Genomic DNA, 24,868 nt, shown 5'->3' on the forward strand with positions numbered 1-24,868 from the left:
TCCTTGAGTTCCAAAAGCCATTCGCCCGAATCGTATCTTGGTTCGCCCGAAGCTTTAGCCATTCGCCCGAACGATATTTGGATTCGGTCGAATCCTTGTTCTCCTTGGCCCAATCGAATCTTTGAAGCCTTAGATGCCTTCCACACCTTGCGGGGACCTTGAGGAAGACTTGGAAAGCTTTGGAAAGCTTCGGTGCGCGTGAATAATCTTCGATCAAAGTATCTAAGTCTCGTACGCAACGTAAAATACCTTGAAATCTCCGAAAATACCTGAAATTACCTCAAAAAACCATGGAGACAAGAACGCCGTAAAATCATGCGTAAATTGTGTAAAACACATTTAAAACGCGAGACTCGACACTACAATGAGGAGATAAATGTGCTCTAAAAACGAGCACATCAGATGCAATACACAATCATTTGGACACGCATGAATCTTCTGGTACTCTAAGCCGAAGACATGAGCTTTTTGGCATAATATATATGTTGACTTTGGAAGTTCATTTCCCTCAGGAAGCATCTCACCTAACGCTTCTAATAACATTGTGAAACTAGCGTCACTCCAATTGAACTTTGACTTAATGTTGAAAATTGTCAACACTGCTGTTAGTTTGGTTAACTTTGTACATCAAGGGTACAAAAGCCTTTCAGAAGCCTCTGTCAACAAGTCAAAAACACGAGGATGTTTTCCTAACTCATCCTCGACCCCCTCCATCATCTCATCAACTCAGTCATAAAGATAAAGGTCAAGGTCTTCAATACGACTAACACTTCTTTTTCAAGAAAAACACCAACGATCTATTTGGTTATTGGTTATCGATGGTGGGTATGAGAATGACTTTTTGTGTAAATTTTTGTAAAAATAAAATATTATTTCCATGGTAATGCAAAGTTGATAGAAAAATTTTATACACAATTTTTCATTATTATCTATTACCACATCTCTAACGGCTCGTTTGGTAGCTGGTATTAAACGATGGTAATGGGAATGAAAATTAGTGTCATTAGTTGAAAAATCTATTGGCTAGCTTAATGGTCATACTTGTCCAACTTCAATTATCTCATTTTCTTCATAAAATTCATTCCAATGCATTACCATTGGGATAGGTGGTATTAGATGGTAATGGAAATTTATACACAAAAAAACTTTTTTATGATCAAAGTTTCATCACCATGGAAATGACAAGGAGCTTTTGATGAAATTTTACACTATAAATCATTCCCATTACCACCATTTAGTACCAATAACCAAATGGACAGTAAATGGTAATCTGTTGGAATGAATTTTATGTAGAAAATGAGATGATTTAATTGAATGAAGCTTGACTATTAAACTTGTAAAGAGATTTTCCATTCTTGACCTTTAAGAACGACTGTAACAGGAGCGGCAATCTCAATGCATAATTAACATTTAATAATAATGTTTAATACAAGAATATTGTGGAAGCCTCAAAATTTAGAACTGTTATAAACTTTAAATCATAAAAACTGAAACTGTTTAAAAGAAAAGTAAATATTATATCTAATAAGAAATATTTTTTGCTAAAAATGAAAAAACTACATCATCATCAAGTCATCAATAAAGATACAAAAAGTAGCTAAGTTCTCGACAAATAGTAATTGCTGCGGCCTGGATCGGAATCTGAACTAAATCCTGCAAAATGCTGCCATCCATGATATGGATGACAGCCGATTGAATCTGTCTGCGCTTAACGCCGAGCATAACTTCCTATCCAGCTCAAAATATGAATATTATACGCTGCATTTACAAAATAATAATTTAAGTACGAACTTATAATTAATTAACATCACCGTATACTTTTACCATATTCTTTTTCTGTTCCATACTTTTAAGTCATTAAGATACTATTATCAATCCTGACAGAAGTACGTTACTGCCACTTATACAATTCGGTAATCTTAACACTTAAGTAAGTTCATTTGGTTAATACTCATAACCGTACCATACATCATAGCATCAACACTAATCAAATTTATTACTAATCAACAAGCACATCAATATGACAACTGATATATGTAAGGGTCTGGTTAGGTGAGGACCGTAGTCCTAAACCCTAACTGTGGTGGGAGTCGTCACCTCTCCAATACAATTTGTGCTCAAGCTCTATAGGATAGATAGCTAACCCCATGTCTTACTCCGCATTTTACGTGCCGGCCAACACGGACGCCGAGATTTTACATGCCGGTCCATGGTTCGACATTACCTTACTATCAGGGTCATTCAATCAATATTCATTCACACAAGTACATCAGATTTTTATTACTACAATTTGACATTGACGTTGACTTTGATCAACTAAGGTGATAACCTCTTTTATTTAATAAAATTCTAAATCTTAACGTAAAATTAACCTTTATGTCTTTATACATTCATTATTAAATTTTTAAACATTAAATTTTATTTATATTTATGATAGCTCGCTAAATTCACACTAATAACTTAATATTCTATCAATAGTCTCCAAATTAATATTTTCCACAAATAGCTACTAAAATCTATCTCTCTTTAAATATGTTCTCAAAATCAATATTTTCAAATTTACAATAAATAAAACTTTATTCTCTTCAAAAAAATCAAATAATTTAATTAAAATTCAAGTTAAAATTGCATCATTTGGATAAGTTTCCAAAATTCTACAAGTTCACCAAAAATCAATATTTCAAGTTTAGAAAAATAAGTAAACTTATTAGGTTGGCAAAAATCAACAATGTAGTTGTAAAACAAATAAAACTTATAGTTTCACAAAAATCAATATTTCTAGTTTAAAAAATAAGTCAAACTTATAATTTTCACAAAGGTCAATATTTGTATAGCTAATTATAAAACAAGAAAACCTTGTAATTTAACAAAATCAATAAATCACACATAGTTTGTGAGGCAAATTTACTAAAAATATTTTTACATCATTTTACATAAATTTTGGTCAAATAGTTAGCAAATAAAATATTTTGTACTAAATAGTGATTAAAAGTTACTTTTATTATGAAATCTCATGTATTCAAGAAAAACACTTCAATATTTAATAACTTATAAAAATTTCTCAAAAATATCTTTCTAAATTGTTATCTTATTATTATCACAAAATAGTTGTAATAATTTAAAATAGTAATCAAACTCTTTTTTTTTATTATATGATAGTGGTCGAATGGCCTGTGAGTGTTTTAGGCCCTTTTTCACATAAAAAGAATGACTTAATTTAATTTATCATACTAAATCCTAGATTTAAATAATTAACATAACTACTTACAAAAATAAAAACTTTACGGAATAACATAGAAATTTACTATAACTTTAAGGATAAACTTAAATCTGAAAATAAAGTATAATATAACAATATTCTTAATATAATCATACTTAGTAACATACGTTCATAAAATAACTTATTACCTTATAAACTACTTTGATGGCTAACATAAACATATTAATAAAAATTCTAACATAAAAAATAGTAACATTCCTAATGTAACACTTAACTCATAGACATACTAGCACTAGTTTATAACTTAAATCATACTTAATATCACTAGAATATAATTTTGCACCTAACTTCTTAAACTTGTTCAAAGATTATAAATTAACATACTAAAAATACTTTTAGAATACACATACTTAATATAATCTTTGATCATAATTTCATTAAAAATAACTTCCTACTAAAACATATCAACATATTTCATACTTTGCATATTATAAAGTAATATAGTATAAAATTTCACAAAAAGAGTAGGATAAGAAGTTATACCATACTAACACCAAGGATTAGTACTAAGTACTAATTAGGAAAATAATAAGAAATATGACCCTCCAACATAGATAATAATGCTTCAAAGATAATTTATCGAAACTCCCAAAATAATAGTGATCTTCTAAGCTCCTAAAATTATTAAATCCAAACTCCAAAAATAATAATACATTAAGTACCCAAAGTAATAACCCAATAATGTTCCATATTCATGATGATTTAGCTAAATAAAGAGTGTTCTAAGCTCCATCTTCTTGAATTTTTTCAACTAATAATAAAGGTATTAAGATAGTAAGATTTAAATGAAGTGAAAATATAAGAAAGAATGTTAGAAAGATTTGATGATGGTGGTGTAATTGATCTCATGGCTAAGACGGGTATTTATAATGGGTTTGGGGAACTTTGTAGTTCATTAGATTGTATGAAAAAGTATTTTAGGAGTATAGAAGAAGGTTAACTTGTGTAAGTGAATTAGAGTGTGTAAGTGAATGTGTAAGTGTTACAGTGTGTAAGTGAATATGTATGAGTTTGGAGTGTAGAAGAAGGTTAGCTTGTGTAAGGAAATGGTGATAACTTGTGTAAGTTATGAACATCATGGGTTATTATAGAAAGGATTTTGGTTAATCAAATTTTTTTCTAGCATATACAAGTAAATATACTTTAAAATAATGGGTAAATTTGATAATGAAAATATATAGTTGACTTAGAAAATTTTGCTTAAACTATACTTAAAGTTAATAATAAAAATACGACTCATTTTTATATATAAAATAATTAAATCAAAGTTAAGGTTAAAATAATAAGTATAACAAGTGGAAAAAACCTCATTTATTGCGGTTTTTTGGCCATTATTTGCTGCGGTTTTGGCCCTAAGCAATAGTGATAGCAGCAAATGGCCTGTTTTAAATGCTGCGGTTAAAGCCGCAGCAAAAACGAGAATTATTTGCTGCGGTCAAACTCAAAACCGCAGCAAGTAAAGAGGACTATTTGCTGCGGTCAGCCTCAGAACCTTAGCAAATAATCCTCTTTATTTGCTGCGGTTTTGAGGTTGACCGCAGCAAATACTTGGTTTTTTTTTTTTCCTTTTTCGTTTTATACTAATAATAATCCAATAATAATGTACAATATAATAACAATGATTAATCCAATAATCCGAGTAATTCTTAATAAATCACCATTAATCTCTTTGCAATAATAAACTCTCGCTCGATCGTATAAATAATATAATATTATGTACGTACATATATATAATATTATATACACTAATTAAAGTCCTAAAAATCTATACACTAATATCAAAAATTAGCAAGATACGCGGCAATCTTGTCTTTTAATTCACGCATCTCTCCACTTCTCAGATGGTGTGTTTCCCTCAGAATGTCGTATAAAACCTATAATATAATATAAAAATAAAAGATTAATATAAACTTATAGATTTTACCAATAATAATAATTTAAGAACATAACAAATACTTATGGCTTCTATATTTTCGACTCCAAAATCCTTCAAGGATTTTATAATATAGTCCATGTACTTCAGCGCGTAGTAGCCCCAATCAACGGACCCAGAAGGTTGTCGAAAGCACTAAGAGAAAATAGATGTTAGTGCCAAAAAAGCTTTAAAACGCAAAAAATCGCAACTTAACACGTAATTTCTAGCATATGAATATGATTTTAAATTCTAACAACTTCAACATAATAATATATACCAAATAGTGTTGTGTGCCAAGTTTCGTGCAAAACAAACCAAGTTTGAGCTACTTTATGCGCAAAAGTGCCAAAAATGCTTAAAAACGTATAAAATCGCAACTTAACACGTAATTTCTAGCATATGACTATGATTTTCAATTCTAACCACTTCAACACAATAATATATACCGAATAGTGTTGTGAGCCCAGTTTCGTACAAAACAAACCAATTTTGAGCTACTTTATGCGCAAAAGTGCACAAAACGCTTTAAAACCCTTAAAATCGCAACTAAACACGTAATTTCTAGCATATGACTACGATTTTCAATTCTAACCACTTCAACACAATAATATATACCAAATAGTGTTGTGTGACAAGTTTCGTAAAAAACAAACCAAGTTTGAGCTACTTGATGCGCAAAAGTGCCAAAAACGCTTTAAAGTGCATAAAATCGCAACTTAACACGTAATTTGTAGCATATGACATGATTTTCAATTCTAACCACTCCAACATAATACTATATACCGAATAGTGTTGTGTGCCAAGTTTCGTGCAAAACAAACCAAGTTTGAGCTACTTTATGCGCAAAAGTGCCAAAAACACTTAAAAACCCTTAAAATCGCATCTAAACACGTAATATCTAGCATATGACTACGATTTTCAAATCTAACCACTTTAACACAATAATATATACCAAATAGTGTTGTGTGCCAAGTTTTGTGCAAAATAAACCAAGTTTGAGCTACTTTATGCGCAAAAGTGCCAAAAACGCTTAAAAACGCATAAAATCGAATTTGAGAGTTCTATATAAGGAGACAGCAATTGCATGTAATAGCACGTGCGTTTTAATTAGGCGTGTCTAATATAGCCGTTATGTTAGTTGAGAGCTCTATTGGACCATATTAGGATGGTTCAAGGATGATTAGTACAAGAAGCAAGGATGCAAAGCAAGGCAATGAGTCATATTCAAGTAATGAAGCAGATTCAACAATAAAAACAGAAGATTCAGAAACTTCAGCAAAACAAGGTCAGACAAAAACTCGCAAACAGCTGACCTTGCAGCCCTCTTCCAGATCAACCAAGAAAGATTCAGTAGCCAAGCAAGGTGGATTTGGAATCTTGGTACTTGGGACTTCGCACCTTGGCCCAAGGACATTACTATACATCATTAAAAACCCATGGAAATCAATGATGAAGGTCAGCCAGTCAATAGCTTGCCTGGAAAAGAACAGAGCACAACTGATTACTTCCGCACTGACCAGCTAACGTTGAGGACTTGTGCTAGAACGAGCCTAGACTCCTTGCGGGACTCTAAGGGTAGATTTGGAATCTTTACTCTTGGATCTACCTACCATGATTCAAGGTTACAATTAACAACCATTGGAAGAACCCTAGACAAGTGAATGAAGGTCACCCACTCAACAGCTGGTTCAAACAAAACAGCATTGATCTTCTGACCAGCATACCTTGTGAGTCATGTCCAGATCGTATCTCTTGACCTATGGGACCACCAAGGGTAGAAATGGAATCTTCATACAAGGATCTTTCCGTCAAGACTCTAAGTGTCCATTTCCAAGCATGGGAAATCATTCAAAAAGTTAGCCCAAGGTCACCCATTCGCCAGTTTTTAGTTTGAAGGCATTGTAGAGTATTTTAGTTGTCTATTATGTTTTTAAGTGTGCAAATGTTTTGCACGTGGTTTTTTTTAGCCGTTAGAGTACATAAATCTATAAATAAGACTCTAGGCCTCGTGTAAATGTATCCAACATTGATTAATTCAGTTTCACTTCTCAAATTCACGTGCGGACGTGCCAAAAACACTTTAAAACCCATAAATTCGCAACTTAACACGTAATTTCTAGCATATGACTATGATTTTAAATTCTAACCACTTCAACACAATAATATATACCAAAGAGTGTTGTGTGCCAAGTTTCGTGCAAAACAAACCAAGTTTGAGCTACTTTATGCGCAAAAGTGCCAAAAATGCTTAAAAACGTATAAAATCGCAACTTAACACGTAATTTCTAGCATATGACTATGATTTTCAATTATAACCACTTCAACACAATAATATATACCGAATAGTGTTGTGAGCCCAGTTTCGTGCAAAACAAACCAATTTTGAGCTACTTTATACGCAAAAGTGCCAAAAACGCTTTAAAACCCTTAAAATCGCAACTAAACACGTAATTTCTAGCATATGACTACAATTTTCAATTCTAACCACTTCAACACAATAATATATACCAAATAGTGTTGTGTGACAAGTTTCGTAAAAAACAAACCAAGTTTGAGCTATTTTATGCGCAAAAGTGCCAAAAACGCTTTAAAGTGCATAAAATCGCAACTTAACACGTAATTTGTAGCATATGACATGATTTTCAATTTTAACCACTCCAACATAATACTATATACCGAATAGTGTTGTGTGCCAAGTTTCGTGCAAAACAAACCAAGTTTGAGCTACTGTATGCGTAAAAGTGCCAAAAACGCTTAAAAACCCTTAAAATCGCAACTAAACACGTAATATCTAGCATATGACTACGATTTTCAAATCTAACCACTTTAACACAATAATATATACCAAATAGTGTTGTGTGACAAGTTTCGTAAAAAACAAACCAAGTTTGAGCTATTTTATGCGCAAAAGTGCCAAAAACGCTTTAAAGTGCATAAAATCGCAACTTAACACGTAATTTGTAGCATATGACATGATTTTCAATTTTAACCACTCCAACATAATACTATATACCGAATAGTGTTGTGTAACACCCCGTCATTTATCGGGTTTAAAAATAAAATATAATATAATAAAATAAAATATAACAAAATAAAATAAATAAGTGATATTAAATTATATTATTTTACGTAGTTAATTATAAGTAACAAAGTGGGGTATTTTTAACGGTAACGAGTTTAATCGCATGACGTTTTGTTTCAATTGTAATAATAACACAATAATTACTCAATTAATTAAATGATTAATTAAAAAAAAATAATAAGGGGGAATTTGGAAGGGGTGGCCGGTTATTGTGAGGAGGAATGGGAGGAGTTTGTAACTCCTCTCATAAGTGAGTATTATGGCACATTAAGCTCACCTCTTAAGTGCCTATTAATTCTTAAGCATCATTTGAATTTCCTCACATTTCCTAAGCTTTCAAAGTGAACAAAATTCAGAAAATTTTCCTCTTTTCTTGTTCTTGTTTCGGTATTCAAGAAGAAAAAAAAAAAAAACTTTGTTCAATCCAATCTTCAAATCAAAGGGTAAGTAAGTTGAGTTGTTATTTATAAATTTTATTTATAAGAAATTCTAGTATGAGATTATATAATATTTCTTTCAATATGATGACATCCTATGACTTATTAGGAGGATTGAGTATTTTATATAAGTTTTCTTTAATAATCCTTTGATAAAATTGATTTGTTAAAAGGGTTAAATCATATTTCTGTTATGCAAATTTTCCTTGATTTACATTCTTTAACAAAGTTTAAATTTGTTATAAGAATAAAGTCTATTCAAATGTTAAATTGAATTTATTTTACGATTTATATTTCTCTAACGAGATTTTAGTTTGTTAGATGAAATTTTAAGTGTGTGGATTAAGTGATGTAATTATCCATGAGTTTATAAATCCTTTAACAAAATTTGATTTGTTTAAAGGATTGTCCTTATATATATATATATGTTCGATTTTAAAAAAAAAAAAATGTTGGTTTATGATTCTCTACAAAATTTAAATTTGATAAGAGGATCAAATATTTAATTTACTTATCATGGTTATGAAATTTTAAATGTTTTTGAAGATCTTGATGATGAGTATGTCTTAAGTTGTTAGCCTTATGTTTTGATGATGGCTTAGATTGTTGATGGGACTGTGTATTGCCAAATGTGTGGAAATATCAAGTGGTTGTGTGATAGGAAATTGGTCTTGTTTGTTTTATTTTAGTAGAATGAAAATTCGGTTTCGGTTGGTATGTAGGTTATGAGATTTAAAAAAAAAAAAAAAAAAAAAAAAGAAAGGATTTAATAATTCGAATAATAAAATAATAAAAAAATAATAATTAAAGTAAAAGGGGATTCCGGACAGCAGCTGCTGCCTCGGTAGTGGCGCCCCGATCCGGGTATCGGGTGTGTTCCGTTGTGGTTTTATTTAACCGATGTGTTTTTAAACCTCGTTAAAACGCTTAAAATAATTAAAAATAGTAATCGGATGCTAGAAATTATGAAATTTGGTACCCAAGATAATTGATGCGTTCCGGACGCAGCGGTGAAGTCGGATTTTTAATTTGAATTTTCTAAACTGTCCGATTTGGCCATAAAAGTTTCTGGTCAGAATGGGAATTTTGGAGCGAACATGAATTGGATGAAAACATTTGAAATTATCAAGTCTTTGTGATATTTTAGTAGTATGGAGTGGATTGTTTGTGAAAACCCGTTATTAAACGTGGTCGTTTTGTGTGTTTGTTAATTAGGACCTCGATTCATAAGAGGGTGAAATTCTTGTCGTGCTTGAACGTTGTTTGGAATTGCTGTGCTTAAAGGTACACGCTTAGACCATACTGTTTATATGGTTGTGCAAGTAATGTTGTTTTATTCCTAATCGAGGCATTGTAATCACATAAGGATTAGACACCTCAAATAATATGAAATGATTATGTGGAAATTGAGAATTTATGGATATGTTACCCAAAAGGGTTAACAAATGAATTGGAAAATTATCAACTATTTTTCCCATGGCATTCAGGGATCTTTATGATCACCATGGGGGTATGCATACTTAGCCTTTGGCGACCCGAACAGGACGGGCAACGTCTTAGGTAGGTGGTTGCCTTGGGATTAGCTCTCCTAAGTGTATTCCACCAAAACAAATTGGAAATATGACTTGCACGACCCGCACATGTCGGGCAACGTTGCAAGGTTGGAAATAATGAACAAAGATTACATAATAGAGCCTTTGCATGCTAGGGTAAACACAATGCTTGTATTCAACCTGTTTAATATATGTATGAAGTCTCTGACGTGTATTGGTTGTTCTTTGGAACCTGCTACGTGTTATCATACGACGTGCAGCAGGTTAATCGCAGGAGGGGGCTGGAGTGAGGATTCAGCTTAGAACCCGTAACTATCAAGTCTAGACTTACTTTGTAATGAGTCTAAATAATTCAGTTTATGTAACCAAAGTTTGTGATGTTTTCTTTTATCTCGTACGATTTTAGTTAGTCTAGAGGCCGATGGGCTCTCGAGTTGTATGTAAAGACTTCCGCTGTTTGTTTGGTTTTGTTTTGTTTAGCGCTATTTTCTTTGTTGACCATATTCCTTTACCGTTGGAACGTTGACGATCCGAGTAAGGATGAGTTTTCTTGCGTCCGTTTGTGAGCCGGATTCATGTTCTCACATGATATTCCAGGTCACTTAAACCGTCGGAGCTTGAACTCTAGTTAAGAGAATTCGACAAACTTTTTGATGTAGTAGAATGCCCGGAATAATTGAAAGTCAATCAGGCTGCATTTTATTTAGTTGGAGAAGCCGACTACTGGTGGGCAAACAGTAGATCGGGGTTGTTGGAGCAGGCTGAGGGGGATTTTGGTTGGGTTTTGTTTAAAAGGGCCATGCGGGAGAAATTCTATCCGCTGCACGTAAGGAAGGATAAGTCGAACGAGTTTGCGCGATTGGAAATGGGTAGTATGACATTAGACGAATATTATCACAAATTTATGGAATACCTCAAGTATTGCCCTGATGATGTACCCACTGAGGAGAAAAAGATGCAACGTTTTGAGTTAGGTTTATCTTTCGATATTCAAAAACATATTGAGAGTGACCGATATAACACACTGGAGCAGATGTATAAGCGAGCGTCACAAATAGGGAATATTTTGAGGAAAGAAAAAGAAAAAGAGAAGGGTAATGCCCCTGAGAAAAGGAAAGAAGTTTTTGGCCATGCATTGGAGAATGTGTCGGGCTTTCATCAGAAGAAAGCAAGGAATTTTGGAAATTTTCAGGGAGGCGGATCTAATTCGAATTCAGGAATTAGGAACAACACGAAGTTTGTTAAGCCATTATTCGATCGAGATGGCAATGAGAGGAGGTATTTCTGTAAGAGGTGCAAGAAAAATCATCCGGCAAAGGATTGTGAAGGAAATCTGATCGAATGTAATTTTTGCCACAAGAGAGGGCATAGAGAGTTTGAATGCTACAGAAAGAAAGGGAGCGGAAGTCAACAGCCGAGTGGCCAAAACCGACAGCAGAATTTAAACAACGCTGGTAGTCAAGCCAGTCAACAGCACGGGAATGGAAATCGTGGCAATGATGGTCAAAGGTTCCCGCAACCTTTTTATGGCGGGCAAGGCAAGGTTGGTGGGAATCGAGTAGAAGGGTCAGAAATGCAGCGTGGGGGAAATCACGTGGGAGGAAGTAATGTACAGCCGGCGAGCGGAAGGGTATCTGCGGTCAGTGCAAGAGAAGCTGACCAGGCGACAGATGTGGTTACAGGTACGTTCGCCATTCATTCTATAGCTGTGAATGTATTGTTTGATTCGGGAGCTACATGCTCATTTCTTGCAAAGAGTAAAGTGAACGAGTGGAATTTGGAGACCTTTGAAAAAGTTTCTTATACGGTGGCTGTACCATCGGGAAAATTGTACAGCTGTGAAAAACTGTATAGGGATGTACCCTTGAGGATAGGAAAGGTTGTGTTTCCTAGCGACTTGTATGTGTTAGATATGGAAGGTTTAGAAGTAATTTTGGGGATGGATTGGCTGGGAAGGTATAAGGCCACTATTGAATGCAGAGAGCAGAGAGTTTTGTTGGAAGGACCACGAGGAGAAAGCGTTAGATATAGGAAGTTTCCCAAGGGACCCAGGTCGAATTTGGTATCGACCTTAGAATTGCAAAGGCTTGTGAGGCAAGGACACCCTTTGTATTTGTGTCATATCAGCCAGGGGGATAAGAAAGATGGAAATCCCCAGGATATTGCTGTGGTGAATGCATTTTGGATGTTTTTCCGGACGAGATTCCCGGAATGCCACCTCAACGGGAAATTGACTTCACGATTGACTTGGTACCGGGGACTGGACCGATTTCTAAGGCCCCTTATCGTATGGCTCCAAAGGAGATGGAGGAGTTGAAGTCTCAACTTGAAGAATTGTTGGATAAAGGTTATATTCGACCTAGTGTTTCACCTTGGGGCGCTCCAGTTCTGTTTGTGAGAAAAAAAGATGGTAGTTTAAGGTTATGCATTGATTACAGGGAGTTAAACAAGGTAACAGTTAAGAATAAATACCCGTTGCCCCGGATAGATGACTTGTTTGATCAATTGAGAGGAGCCGGGATCTTTTCGAAGATTGATTTAAGATCGGGTTACCACCAGCTAAGAATAGCTGAAGGGGATATACATAAAACCGCATTCAGAACACGTTATGGACATTATGAGTTCACAGTGATGCCGTTTAGGTTGACAAATGCTCCAGCCGCGTTCATGTGCTTAATGAACCAAGTGTTTAGTGCGTACTTGGATAAATTCGTCGTTATCTTTATCGATGATATTTTGGTCTATTCGAAAGACCGAGAAGAACATCAGGAACATCTACGATTTGTCCTGCAAACCCTGCGAGAAAATAAGTTGTACGCGAAGTTGTCAAAGTGTGAATTTTGGTTGGATAAGGTATCATTTTTGGGTCATTTTGTCTCTAAGGAAGGTATTTCGGTGGACCCGGTAAAGGTGGAGGCAGTTCGAAGTTGGCCGTCACCTAAGAACGTCACCGAGGTACGAAGTTTCCTAGGTTTGGCCGGGTATTATCGTCGTTTTGTTAAGGATTTTTCGCGTATTGCTCGGCCCATGACCTCGTTAATGAAGAAAGAGAAGAGGTTCCAATGGACGGATGAATGTGAACAGGCCTTCATGACTTTGAAGGAAAGGTTAACTACGGCTCCTGTTCTTACTCTACCTGACCCTAAGTTGGATTATACTGTTTACAGTGACGCGTCGAAGAAAGGGTTGGGTTGTGTTCTGATGCAGGACCGTAAGGTGATTGCTTATACATCTCGACAACTGAAGGTACATGAAGTTAATTATTCGACCCATGATCTGGAGTTAGCCGCTATAGTTTTCGCTCTCAAGATATGGCGGCATTACTTGTATGGCGTTAAGTGTAGGATTTACACTGATCATCAGAGTCTGAAATATCTCTATACACAACCTGACTTAAACATGCGACAACGTCGGTGGTTAGAGTTGATGACAGATTATGATCTGGAGTTCGTATATCATGAGGGGCGAGCGAACTTGGTGGCCGATGCCTTGAGTAGGAAGTCTAGTCACTCGCTGTCTACCTTGGACGGAGTTGAAGAGTTGCATCGGGATTTTGCTAGACTGAACTTGGAAGTGGTACGTAATGGTGAACTATAGGGATGTCTGAACGCCTTGGCTATTCGACCTTCCTTCTTGAGGAAATTTTGAATTCTCAGGATAAAGACCCGAAACTCTTGAAATTAAAGGACCAAGCACGGGAAGGAACAGCAGAGGAATTCCTTGTCCATGAAGATGGAAGCTTGAGGTTCAAGGGTCGTTGGTGTTTACCGACAGGGGAGGAGTCTTTGAAGGAACGTATTCTGGATGAAGCCCATTGTACGAAATTTTCAGTACATCCGGGTGGTGACAAGATGTACCAAGATCTCAAGTTAATGTTTTGGTGGTCGGGGATGAAGAAGGATATTGCAGAATATGTCTCACGCTGCCTGACCTGTCAGAAGGTTAAAAGTGAGCATAAGAGACCAGGAGGGTTATTACAACCGTTAGAGACACTAGTATGGAAGTGGGATGATATCTCTATGGATTTTGTTGTGGGTTTACCTCGAACAAAAGCAGGTAATGATGCGTTATGGGTTATAGTTGATCGTTTAACTAAATCGGCTCGTTTCATCCCTATTAATTGTCGCTGGGAGATGGAACAATTGGCACGAGCCTACATTAAGTATGTCGTACGATTCCACGGTGTACCCCGTACTATTGTGTCAGATAAAGACACACGATACCTGTCACAGTTTTGGCAAACCTTGCAACAGGCAATGGGTACAACGTTGCTCTATAGTACGTCGTTTCATCCGCAGACGGACGGACAGACAGAACGAACGAATCAGGTATTGGAAGATATGTTACGTGCTATTGTCATGGAGTGGCAAGGTTCATGGGATGAACATTTGGATCTAGTTGAGTTTTCTTATAACAACAGTTATCAAGCCTCTATACAGATGGCCCCATTCGAGGCTTTGTATGGGCGTCGTTGTCGTAGTCCGGTTTATTGGGACAATTTTACTGAAGCGGTGACCTTAGGACCTGATTTGTTGTTTCAGATGAATGAGAAGGTAAGGTTGATAAGAGATCGGTTGAAAGCGGCACAGGATCGCCAAAAGTCGTATGCTGATTTGAAACGACGGCCTGAGGAGTTCACTGTGGGAGAACAGGTGTTACTCCGCGTATCACCCATGCGCGGAGTAGTACGTTTTGGTGCTCGGGGAAAGTTGAGCCCTCGGTTCATAGGGCCTTATGAAGTTTTGGAACGTGTGGGTAAAGTGGCTTATCGGTTAGCTCTTCCAAACTCTTTAGAAAAAGTACATGATGTATTTCATGTGTCTCAACTAAAGCGGTATCATGCCGCAGCCACTCATGTATTAGACCCTGAATCTTTAGATTTGGATGCATCTTTGTCGTACCCTAAGCAACCGGTTCGAATCTTGGATAAAAAGGTCCGTAGCTCTCGACGGAAGGATATAAGTATGGTAAAAGTACTGTGGTCAAATCACGAGCGTGAAGCGGCTACTTGGGAAACAGAAGACGCTATGCGAGAAAAGTACCCTCACCTTTTTCAGGTCAGTAGAGTTACGGGGACGTAACTTCTTAAGGGGGGTAGAGGGCGATAGGAATTTCGCGCAAGGAGTGTTAAATCTTTGTTTTGGTAGTCGTGTTTTATGATGTGGAGTTATAGTTGTGATAGCGTTTGTGTTCTATGTTTTCCGCTGCCACACAAGTTACGAGGACGTAACTTCTTTTAAGGGGGGTAGTCTGTAACACCCCGTCATTTATCGGGTTTAAAAATAAAATATAATATAATAAAATAAAATATAACAAAATAAAATAAATAAGTGATATTAAATTATATTATTTTACGTAGTTAATTATAAGTAACAAAGTGGGGTATTTTTAACGGTAACGAGTTTAATCGCATGACGTTTTGTTTCAATTGTAATAATAACACAATAATTACTCAATTAATTAAATGATTAATTAAAAAAAAATAATAAGGGGGAATTTGGAAGGGGTGGCCGGTTATTGTGAGGAGGAATGGGAGGAGTTTGTAACTCCTCTCATAAGTGAGTATTATGGCACATTAAGCTCACCTCTTAAGTGCCTATTAATTCTTAAGCATCATTTGAATTTCCTCACATTTCCTAAGCTTTCAAAGTGAACAAAATTCAGAAAATTTTCCTCTTTTCTTGTTCTTGTTTCGGTATTCAAGAAGAAAAAAAAAAAAAAACTTTGTTCAATCCAATCTTCAAATCAAAGGGTAAGTAAGTTGAGTTGTTATTTATAAATTTTATTTATAAGAAATTCTAGTATGAGATTATATAATATTTCTTTCAATATGATGACATCCTATGACTTATTAGGAGGATTGAGTATTTTATATAAGTTTTCTTTAATAATCCTTTGATAAAATTGATTTGTTAAAAGGGTTAAATCATATTTCTGTTATGCAAATTTTCCTTGATTTACATTCTTTAACAAAGTTTAAATTTGTTATAAGAATAAAGTCTATTCAAATGTTAAATTGAATTTATTTTACGATTTATATTTCTCTAACGAGATTTTAGTTTGTTAGATGAAATTTTAAGTGTGTGGATTAAGTGATGTAATTATCCATGAGTTTATAAATCCTTTAACAAAATTTGATTTGTTTAAAGGATTGTCCTTATATATATATATATGTTCGATTTTAAAAAAAAAAAAATGTTGGTTTATGATTCTCTACAAAATTTAAATTTGATAAGAGGATCAAATATTTAATTTACTTATCATGGTTATGAAATTTTAAATGTTTTTGAAGATCTTGATGATGAGTATGTCTTAAGTTGTTAGCCTTATGTTTTGATGATGGCTTAGATTGTTGATGGGACTGTGTATTGCCAAATGTGTGGAAATATCAAGTGGTTGTGTGATAGGAAATTGGTCTTGTTTGTTTTATTTTAGTAGAATGAAAATTCGGTTTCGGTTGGTATGTAGGTTATGAGATTTAAAAAAAAAAAAAAAAAAAAAAAAGAAAGGATTTAATAATTCGAATAATAAAATAATAAAAAAATAATAATTAAAGTAAAAGGGGATTCCGGACAGCAGCTGCTGCCTCGGTAGTGGCGCCCCGATCCGGGTATCGGGTGTGTTCCGTTGTGGTTTTATTTAACCGATGTGTTTTTAAACCTCGTTAAAACGCTTAAAATAATTAAAAATAGTAATCGGATGCTAGAAATTATGAAATTTGGTACCCAAGATAATTGATGCGTTCCGGACGCAGCGGTGAAGTCGGATTTTTAATTTGAATTTTCTAAACTGTCCGATTTGGCCATAAAAGTTTCTGGTCAGAATGGGAATTTTGGAGCGAACATGAATTGGATGAAAACATTTGAAATTATCAAGTCTTTGTGATATTTTAGTAGTATGGAGTGGATTGTTTGTGAAAACCCGTTATTAAACGTGGTCGTTTTGTGTGTTTGTTAATTAGGACCTCGATTCATAAGAGGGTGAAATTCTTGTCGTGCTTGAACGTTGTTTGGAATTGCTGTGCTTAAAGGTACACGCTTAGACCATACTGTTTATATGGTTGTGCAAGTAATGTTGTTTTATTCCTAATCGAGGCATTGTAATCACATAAGGATTAGACACCTCAAATAATATGAAATGATTATGTGGAAATTGAGAATTTATGGATATGTTACCCAAAAGGGTTAACAAATGAATTGGAAAATTATCAACTATTTTTCCCATGGCATTCAGGGATCTTTATGATCGCCATGGGGGTATGCATACTTAGCCTTTGGCGACCCGAACAGGACGGGCAACGTCTTAGGTAGGTGGTTGCCTTGGGATTAGCTCTCCTAAGTGTATTCCACCAAAACAAATTGGAAATATGACTTGCACGACCCGCACATGTTGGGCAACGTTGCAAGGTTGGAAATAATGAACAAAGATTACATAATAGAGCCTTTGCATGCTAGGGTAAACACAATGCTTGTATTCAACCTGTTTAATATATGTATGAAGTCTCTGACGTGTATTGGTTGTTCTTTGGAACCTGCTACGTGTTATCATACGACGTGCAGCAGGTTAATCGCAGGAGGGGGCTGGAGTGAGGATTCAGCTTAGAACCCGTAACTATCAAGTCTAGACTTACTTTGTAATGAGTCTAAATAATTCAGTTTATGTAACCAAAGTTTGTGATGTTTTCTTTTATCTCGTACAATTTTAGTTAGTCTAGAGGCCGATGGGCTCTCGAGTTGTATGTAAACACTTCCGCTGTTTGTTTGGTTTTGTTTTGTTTAGCGCTATTTTCTTTGTTGACCATATTCCTTTACCGTTGGAACGTTGACGATCCGAGTAAGGATGAGTTTTCTTGCGTCCGTTTGTGAGCCGGATTCATGTTCTCACATGATATTCCAGGTCACTTAAACCGGGCCGTTACATGTTGTGTGCCAAGTTTCGTGCAAAACAAACCAAGTTTGAGCTACTTTATGCGTAAAAGTGCCAAAAACGCTTAAAAACCCTTAAAATCGCAACTAAACACGTAATTTCTAGCATATGACTACAATTTTCAATTCTAACCACTTCAACACAATAATATATACCAAATAGTGTTGTGTGACAAGTTTCGTAAAAAACAAACCAAGTTTGAGCTATTTTATGCGCAAAAGTGCCAAAAACGCTTTAAAGTGCATAAAATCGCAACTTAACACGTAATTTGTAGCATATGACATGATTTTCAATTTTAACCACTCCAACATAGTACTATATACCGAATAGTGTTGTGTGCCAAGTTTCGTGCAAAACAAACCAAGTTTGAGCTACTTTATGCGTAAAAGTGCCAAAAACGCTTAAAAACCCTTAAAATCGCAACTAAACACGTAATATCTAGCATATGACTACGATTTTCAAATCTAACCACTTTAACACAATAATATATACCAAATAGTGTTGTGTGCCAAGTTTTGTGCAAAATAAACCAAGTTTGAGCTACTTTATGCGCAAAAGTGCCAAAAACGCTTAAAAACGCATAAAATCGAATTTGAGAGTTCTATATAAGGAGACAGCAATTGCATGTAATAGCACGTGCGTTTTAATTAGGCGTGTCTAATATAGCCGTTATGTTAGTTGAGAGCTCTATTGGACCATATTAGGATGGTTCAAGGATGATTAGTACAAGAAGCAAGGATGCAAAGCAAGGCAATGAGTCATATTCAAGTAATGAAGCAGATTCAACAATAAAAACAGAAGATTCAGAAACTTCAGCAAAACAAGGTCAGACAAAAACTCGCAAACAGCTGACCTTGCAGCCCTCTTCCAGATCAACCAAGAAAGATTCAGTAGCCAAGCAAGGTGGATTTGGAATCTTGGTACTTGGGACTTCGCACCTTGGCCCAAGGACATTACTATACATCATTAAAAACCCATGGAAATCAATGATGAAGGTCAGCCAGTCAATAGCTTGCCTGGAAAAGAACAGAGCACAACTGATTACTTCCGCACTGACCAGCTAACGTTGAGGACTTGTGCTAGAACGAGCCTAGTCTCCTTGCGGGACTCTAAGGGTAGATTTGGAATCTTTACTCTTGGATCTACCTACCATGATTCAAGGTTACAATTAACAACCATTGGAAGAACCCTAGACAAGTGGATGAAGGTTACCCACTCAACAGCTGGTTCAAACAAAACAGCATTGATCTTCTGACCAGCATACCTTGTGAGTCATGTCCAGATCGTATCTCTTGACCTATCGGACCACCAAGGGTAGAAATGGAATCTTCATACAAGGATCTTTCCATCAAGACTCTAAGTGTCCATTTCCAAGCATGGGAAATCATTCAAAAAGTTAGCCCAAGGTCACCCATTCGCAGGTTTTAGTTTGAAGGCATTGTAGAGTATTTTAGTTGTCTATTATGTTTTTAAATGTGCAAATGTTTTGCACGTGGTTGTTTTTAGCCGTTAGAGTACATAAATCTATAATTAAGACTCTAGGCCTCGTTTAAATGTATCCAACATTGATTAATTCAGTTTCATTTCTCAAATTCACGCGCGAAAGTGCCAAAAACACTTTAAAACCCATAAAATCGCAACTTAACACGTAATTTCTAGCATATGACTATGATTTTAAATTCTAACCACTTCAACACAATAATATATACCAAAGAGTGTTGTGTGCCAAGTTTCGTGCAAAACAAACCAAGTTTGAGCTACTTTATGCGCAAAAGTGCAAAAAACGCTTAAAACTCATAAAATCGCAACTTAACACGTAATTTCTAGAATATGACTATGATTTTCAATTCTAACCACTTGAACACAATAATATATACCAAAGAGTGTTGTGTGCCAAGTTTCGTGCAAAACAAATCAAGTTTGAGCTACTTTATGCGCAAAAGTGGCAAAAACGCTTAAAAACGCTTAAAATTGCAACTTAACACGTAATTTCTAGCATATGACTATGATTTTCAATTCTAACCACTTCAACACAATAATATATACCAAATAGAATTGTGAGCCAAGTTTCGTGCAAAACAAACCAAATTGGAGCTACTTTATGCACAAACGTGCCAAAAACGGTTAAAACGTATAAAATCGAATTTGTGTACTTTTATTGCTGTCCATTTGGGAAATGTGGCTCTGGATGTAGATCCCATTTGTCCACGCACTTTTTTCATTGTGCTGAAACGCATGGGAAAAGTAATACTATATATATATATATCTATATATATATATATATATATATATATATATATATATATATATATATATATATATATATATATATATATATATATATATATATATATATAGATATATATATATATATATATATATATATATATATATATATATATATATATATATATATATATATATATATATATATTTGAACTACACGAAGATGGTCGAATGCAACAAGAGGGGGGGTGAGTTGTTGTGTATCTAGCTTTACTCCGTTTACTTCTAATTTGCGGAATTTTAACAAACAAAATAAAGCTTAAACTTAAAAAGCAAGAGATAAAAAGGAGACAAAGATTTTACGTGGAAACCTTCTTGGCCTAATAAGAAGGAAAACCACGACCCCCCGGGATTTCAAAATTCTCACTATGTTTTAGGCAATCAAATACAATTACATAAAACAGTTTGCTTCACTTGAAGCTTCTCTACTCTAGGCCTAATTCTCTTTCTCTACTTTCTCCTTCTCTTTCTCTTCTCACGTTTCACTTCTCTATTCTCTTAGACTACTCATGAGTCTAATTACAACAAAACACTCAATAACCCTTACAAGGCCAATTCCCAAGAGGATAAAAATTAAAATAATTACTTAAGAAAAATATAATAAATTAATTAGCATTTAAAAACAGAAAATATTTTTCTTAAATGATCTCCCTTTAATGGACACTCTTGGATCACCATTAGGTTTGAGCAAAGTTCCTCCTATTTATAGTGGTAACAGCCAGCAGTTACCTTAGACACACCTCCCACTATCATCCACGTTCTCAAAACAAAAAGATAGTGGAATAGCCAAAAAATAAATGACCGGCTGTCATTTTCTCAGAGAGAAAATCAGTTTCCTTAAGCTAAAAATAGCATAGGAGTTAAAAACACAAGATCCTAAAAAATAGGAGATCATAATCTTAAGAAGAAAAAGTCTTAAGCTATTTTTAGATAACCTAAAAATAGTTTAGCCAATTAACTTACTAATTAATTTAAGCAACTAATCTAAGATTTAACCGTTTACATCAACTAAAACCAGAATAATAAAATAACTGCAATTTTCCAGCCGATGTTTCTCTCCAGACCTGCGACGTGGGAACAGTGTACTGTCTCCATCTACAACTTCTATCAGATTATCAGCTCTGGGAACAGTAGACCGTCTGTCTACTTTTAACATCCTAAGCATTTATCTAACTTCTTGGATATTCTAAGACATGTACAACCTCCACGAATCAAGTCCTAGGCTTCATCAACGATTTCAACAAAATCGGATATATACCTACAAAACAATCTCTAAAACATGTTTGTTTATTTAAAAGTAAAGTCATCATCAAAACCTTAAGAGCCAACAAATTCCCCCTTTTTGATGATGACAAACTTTATAAACAAACTTAAGTATACTAGAGTAAAAAAAATGTTGAAGAGCATGCTAGAGATTAAAGCAACTCTAAATAACTTAGTAAATCAACTTGTTACAATATAATTTACCAAGCATACATAAAGCAACTTACTCTATAAAAACATGATATCAAATATGTTTTAAAAAATTTCAAAAATAATTAAACTAAAACAAACTAAAATAAAATAGACTAAAACATAAATTATTAAGTATTTTCAAAAGAAACAAAGAAATAACTTTAAAACAATTAATCAAAATATCCATAAAAACTTAATATCAACACAGATGATCAAATTCTTAGCTATCATAAACACGGCACATTAACTTCCATAAAAATCAATATAAATCAATCAAGATATGTACTACTGTGTATTCACAGCTCCTCTTAAGTTTGTGCATAATCTTCCCCCTTTTGTCATCAATCAAAAAGAAATTGGGTTTATTAAACCTCAGCACAAACCATATAGATTTGTCAGTGATGAAAGCAAGAAACAATAATAAAAGTAAGCACCATAAAAAGCAATCAAATCTGCATAGTGTTAGTTATCACAGACCAGAAATAAAAACAAAAGAAAGAAATGTAGCAGTTGTTCAAATACAAACTTGTACCCCATATGGTACAAAGAAAAGTGAAATTGTTTGATTAGTGTTACAGCCAACAAATCATTTAAAAACATGGGAAGAGGAATCAAGGAGCAGTCTCTTCTTCATCGATGAACTCAGTCTGTACTTCCACTGTATCCAACTTGGCACCCAGACGGCTCTCCATCTGGTTAAGCTGATCAACAATTGAAGCAAGTGAGACTCGAACTTCGTCTTGAAAAATAGTGAATTGAGACTGTAGGTCAAGGAGCTTGGAGATAATGAGGTTTGAAGAAGCTGCAGGAACAGAATCAGGGTCAGCACAACCAGTACCTGGTGAAGACTGAGATGGTGGTGGTGTAATGTGAATAGGTGATTGAGGTGATGATGGATTGAGATGTGGTGGTGATGGAGTGTGATGTGGTGGTGAAGTGGTTGGCTTGGGAGAGGGAGGTTTATTGGATATAGACTCAGGCATGGTCTCAAATGTGGTATCATCAACCATTGTAGCCTTACGTTTCGAGGCTAACCTCCTACTCTTCCTCTGAACAGATTTAGCCTTTCTCCTCAATGCTATCACAGTCTCTTCATCACTTGAATCATTACAGAGATTGTGATAAGCATCTACTCCTTCCTGTTCTGCTTCCCCCTTACTAGCTTCTCCATCATGTTCCCCTTTTTCTTCTTTTTCAATATTTTCAGTGGGAACAGGTCCTTGCTCTTTTTCTTCTTTTTCTTCCTATTCTTCCTCCCTCAATTTTTCTTCTTCTTTTTCAATCCCTTCTTCTTCAGAACCAAGTTCAACTTCCTCCTCTACATAATGTATTAACATCCCTTCATCAGTTAATTTTAAGTGCAAATTTTGTAAGCATTTTGCACCAATCTTCATGTTGGGTCCCATTGGGAACTCCAACCCTTCCAAAGGAACATCAAATTTTTTGAAAATACAGGTCAGCAATCCTCCATAACCAACAAAATTTTTCTTCTCAATACAATCAGACAAATGAGATATCATCAAAGATGAAAAATTTATCTTTATGTGATTAGCCATACAGTAAATCAATGTAGCATCACGTAAACTTACTTCACTCCTTTTGGAGTTTCTTAGCAAAATAAATCTTCGTGCAATATTGTACAATAATTTATGCAGAGGATTTAAAATGTTATGGCTTATTTTCCCTTTTCTTTGCTCAATCCCTAAAAACTTTAAAGCCGTTTATTCATTTATCCCAGAAAATACTATTTTTGAACCAACGTAGTAAGTATCAAACCCAACATTAGGAACATTAAAAAATTCCCCCAGCAATGCACTATTAAATTCTATTTTGATGTTCTTGATAGTACTAGAACACATCCCACAATCATTTCAGAAATTCGAAATAAATTCTCGCATAAGATTTGGAAAAATGGAATTGCAACTAAAATTTGACATCAAAACTTCCCATTCTTGATGTTGCAAAATGTCATGCAGTTGAGGAAAATGGGTAGAGTCATACCAGTATTTGTCGAGTCCGAAACCAACAGACATTTCTTTTGAGATTTCTTCAGCACTATTAGGATCACTATGCTTTGAACGTTTGACTACTTTGGAGGATGAACCACTTGAAATCTTGCGTTTGGTACTGGTAGGTTCAGTAGTATGTTTGGGTGATTCTTCTGTGGTTTCTGAGGTTGTGGGTGGTGCAGCATCCAGTAATGGTGGAGGACGAACCACTTTTAGAGGTTGTGGCTGAGTATGTGTACGGGATTTAGGGGTTTTCTTGCCTGATTTTGAAGATCTTGGGGTTTTCATTTTAAACTTTTGAAAAGGTTGAGAGAAAAGGAGGAGAACGGTTTCTTGAGGAAGAGGAAGATGTATGCGTGTTATGATGTACGGTGACTGCTTTTGAAGGTTTTGAAATGACGGTTACCTTAACTCCATCTCAACAATGCCTTCATCATTATTTGTGATTTGGAAGGATTTTGAAGAAATAAAAACCGTTTCCCATGTTTTTTATTGATTTATGTTGACTATATAAAAATAAAATTATGAAATATTAAATTATGATATTAAATTATAAAAAGAATGAATTATGATATTATAAAATATTATATGAAGAGAATAACGAACATACTGCTTTGGTCTGATCAACTTAACAACATACAAACGAGAAGACATTCATAGTACAAACTTTATTAAGTGTTTACCTGATCCATTCAATAATTGATTCTCAATCAAGATATTGAGGTTGATTCCTGACCTTTTTCATTCTTATGATGCTTCATTGGGAATTTCATGCAACCAACTTTAGTGGAGCTTGATCATACCAAGTTCCAATCTCATCTTTTCATATTTTTCCCTTGGAAGAGATTTAGTCAGAATATCGTCAACTTGTTCATTTGTATTAACATGCTTTAATATAATATTTTTGTTTTCTACATTATCCTTA

The sequence above is a fragment of the Amaranthus tricolor genome, chromosome 8 (assembly GCF_026212465.1).
Source record: "Amaranthus tricolor cultivar Red isolate AtriRed21 chromosome 8, ASM2621246v1, whole genome shotgun sequence".
In the NCBI taxonomy this organism is placed as follows: domain Eukaryota; kingdom Viridiplantae; phylum Streptophyta; class Magnoliopsida; order Caryophyllales; family Amaranthaceae; genus Amaranthus; species Amaranthus tricolor.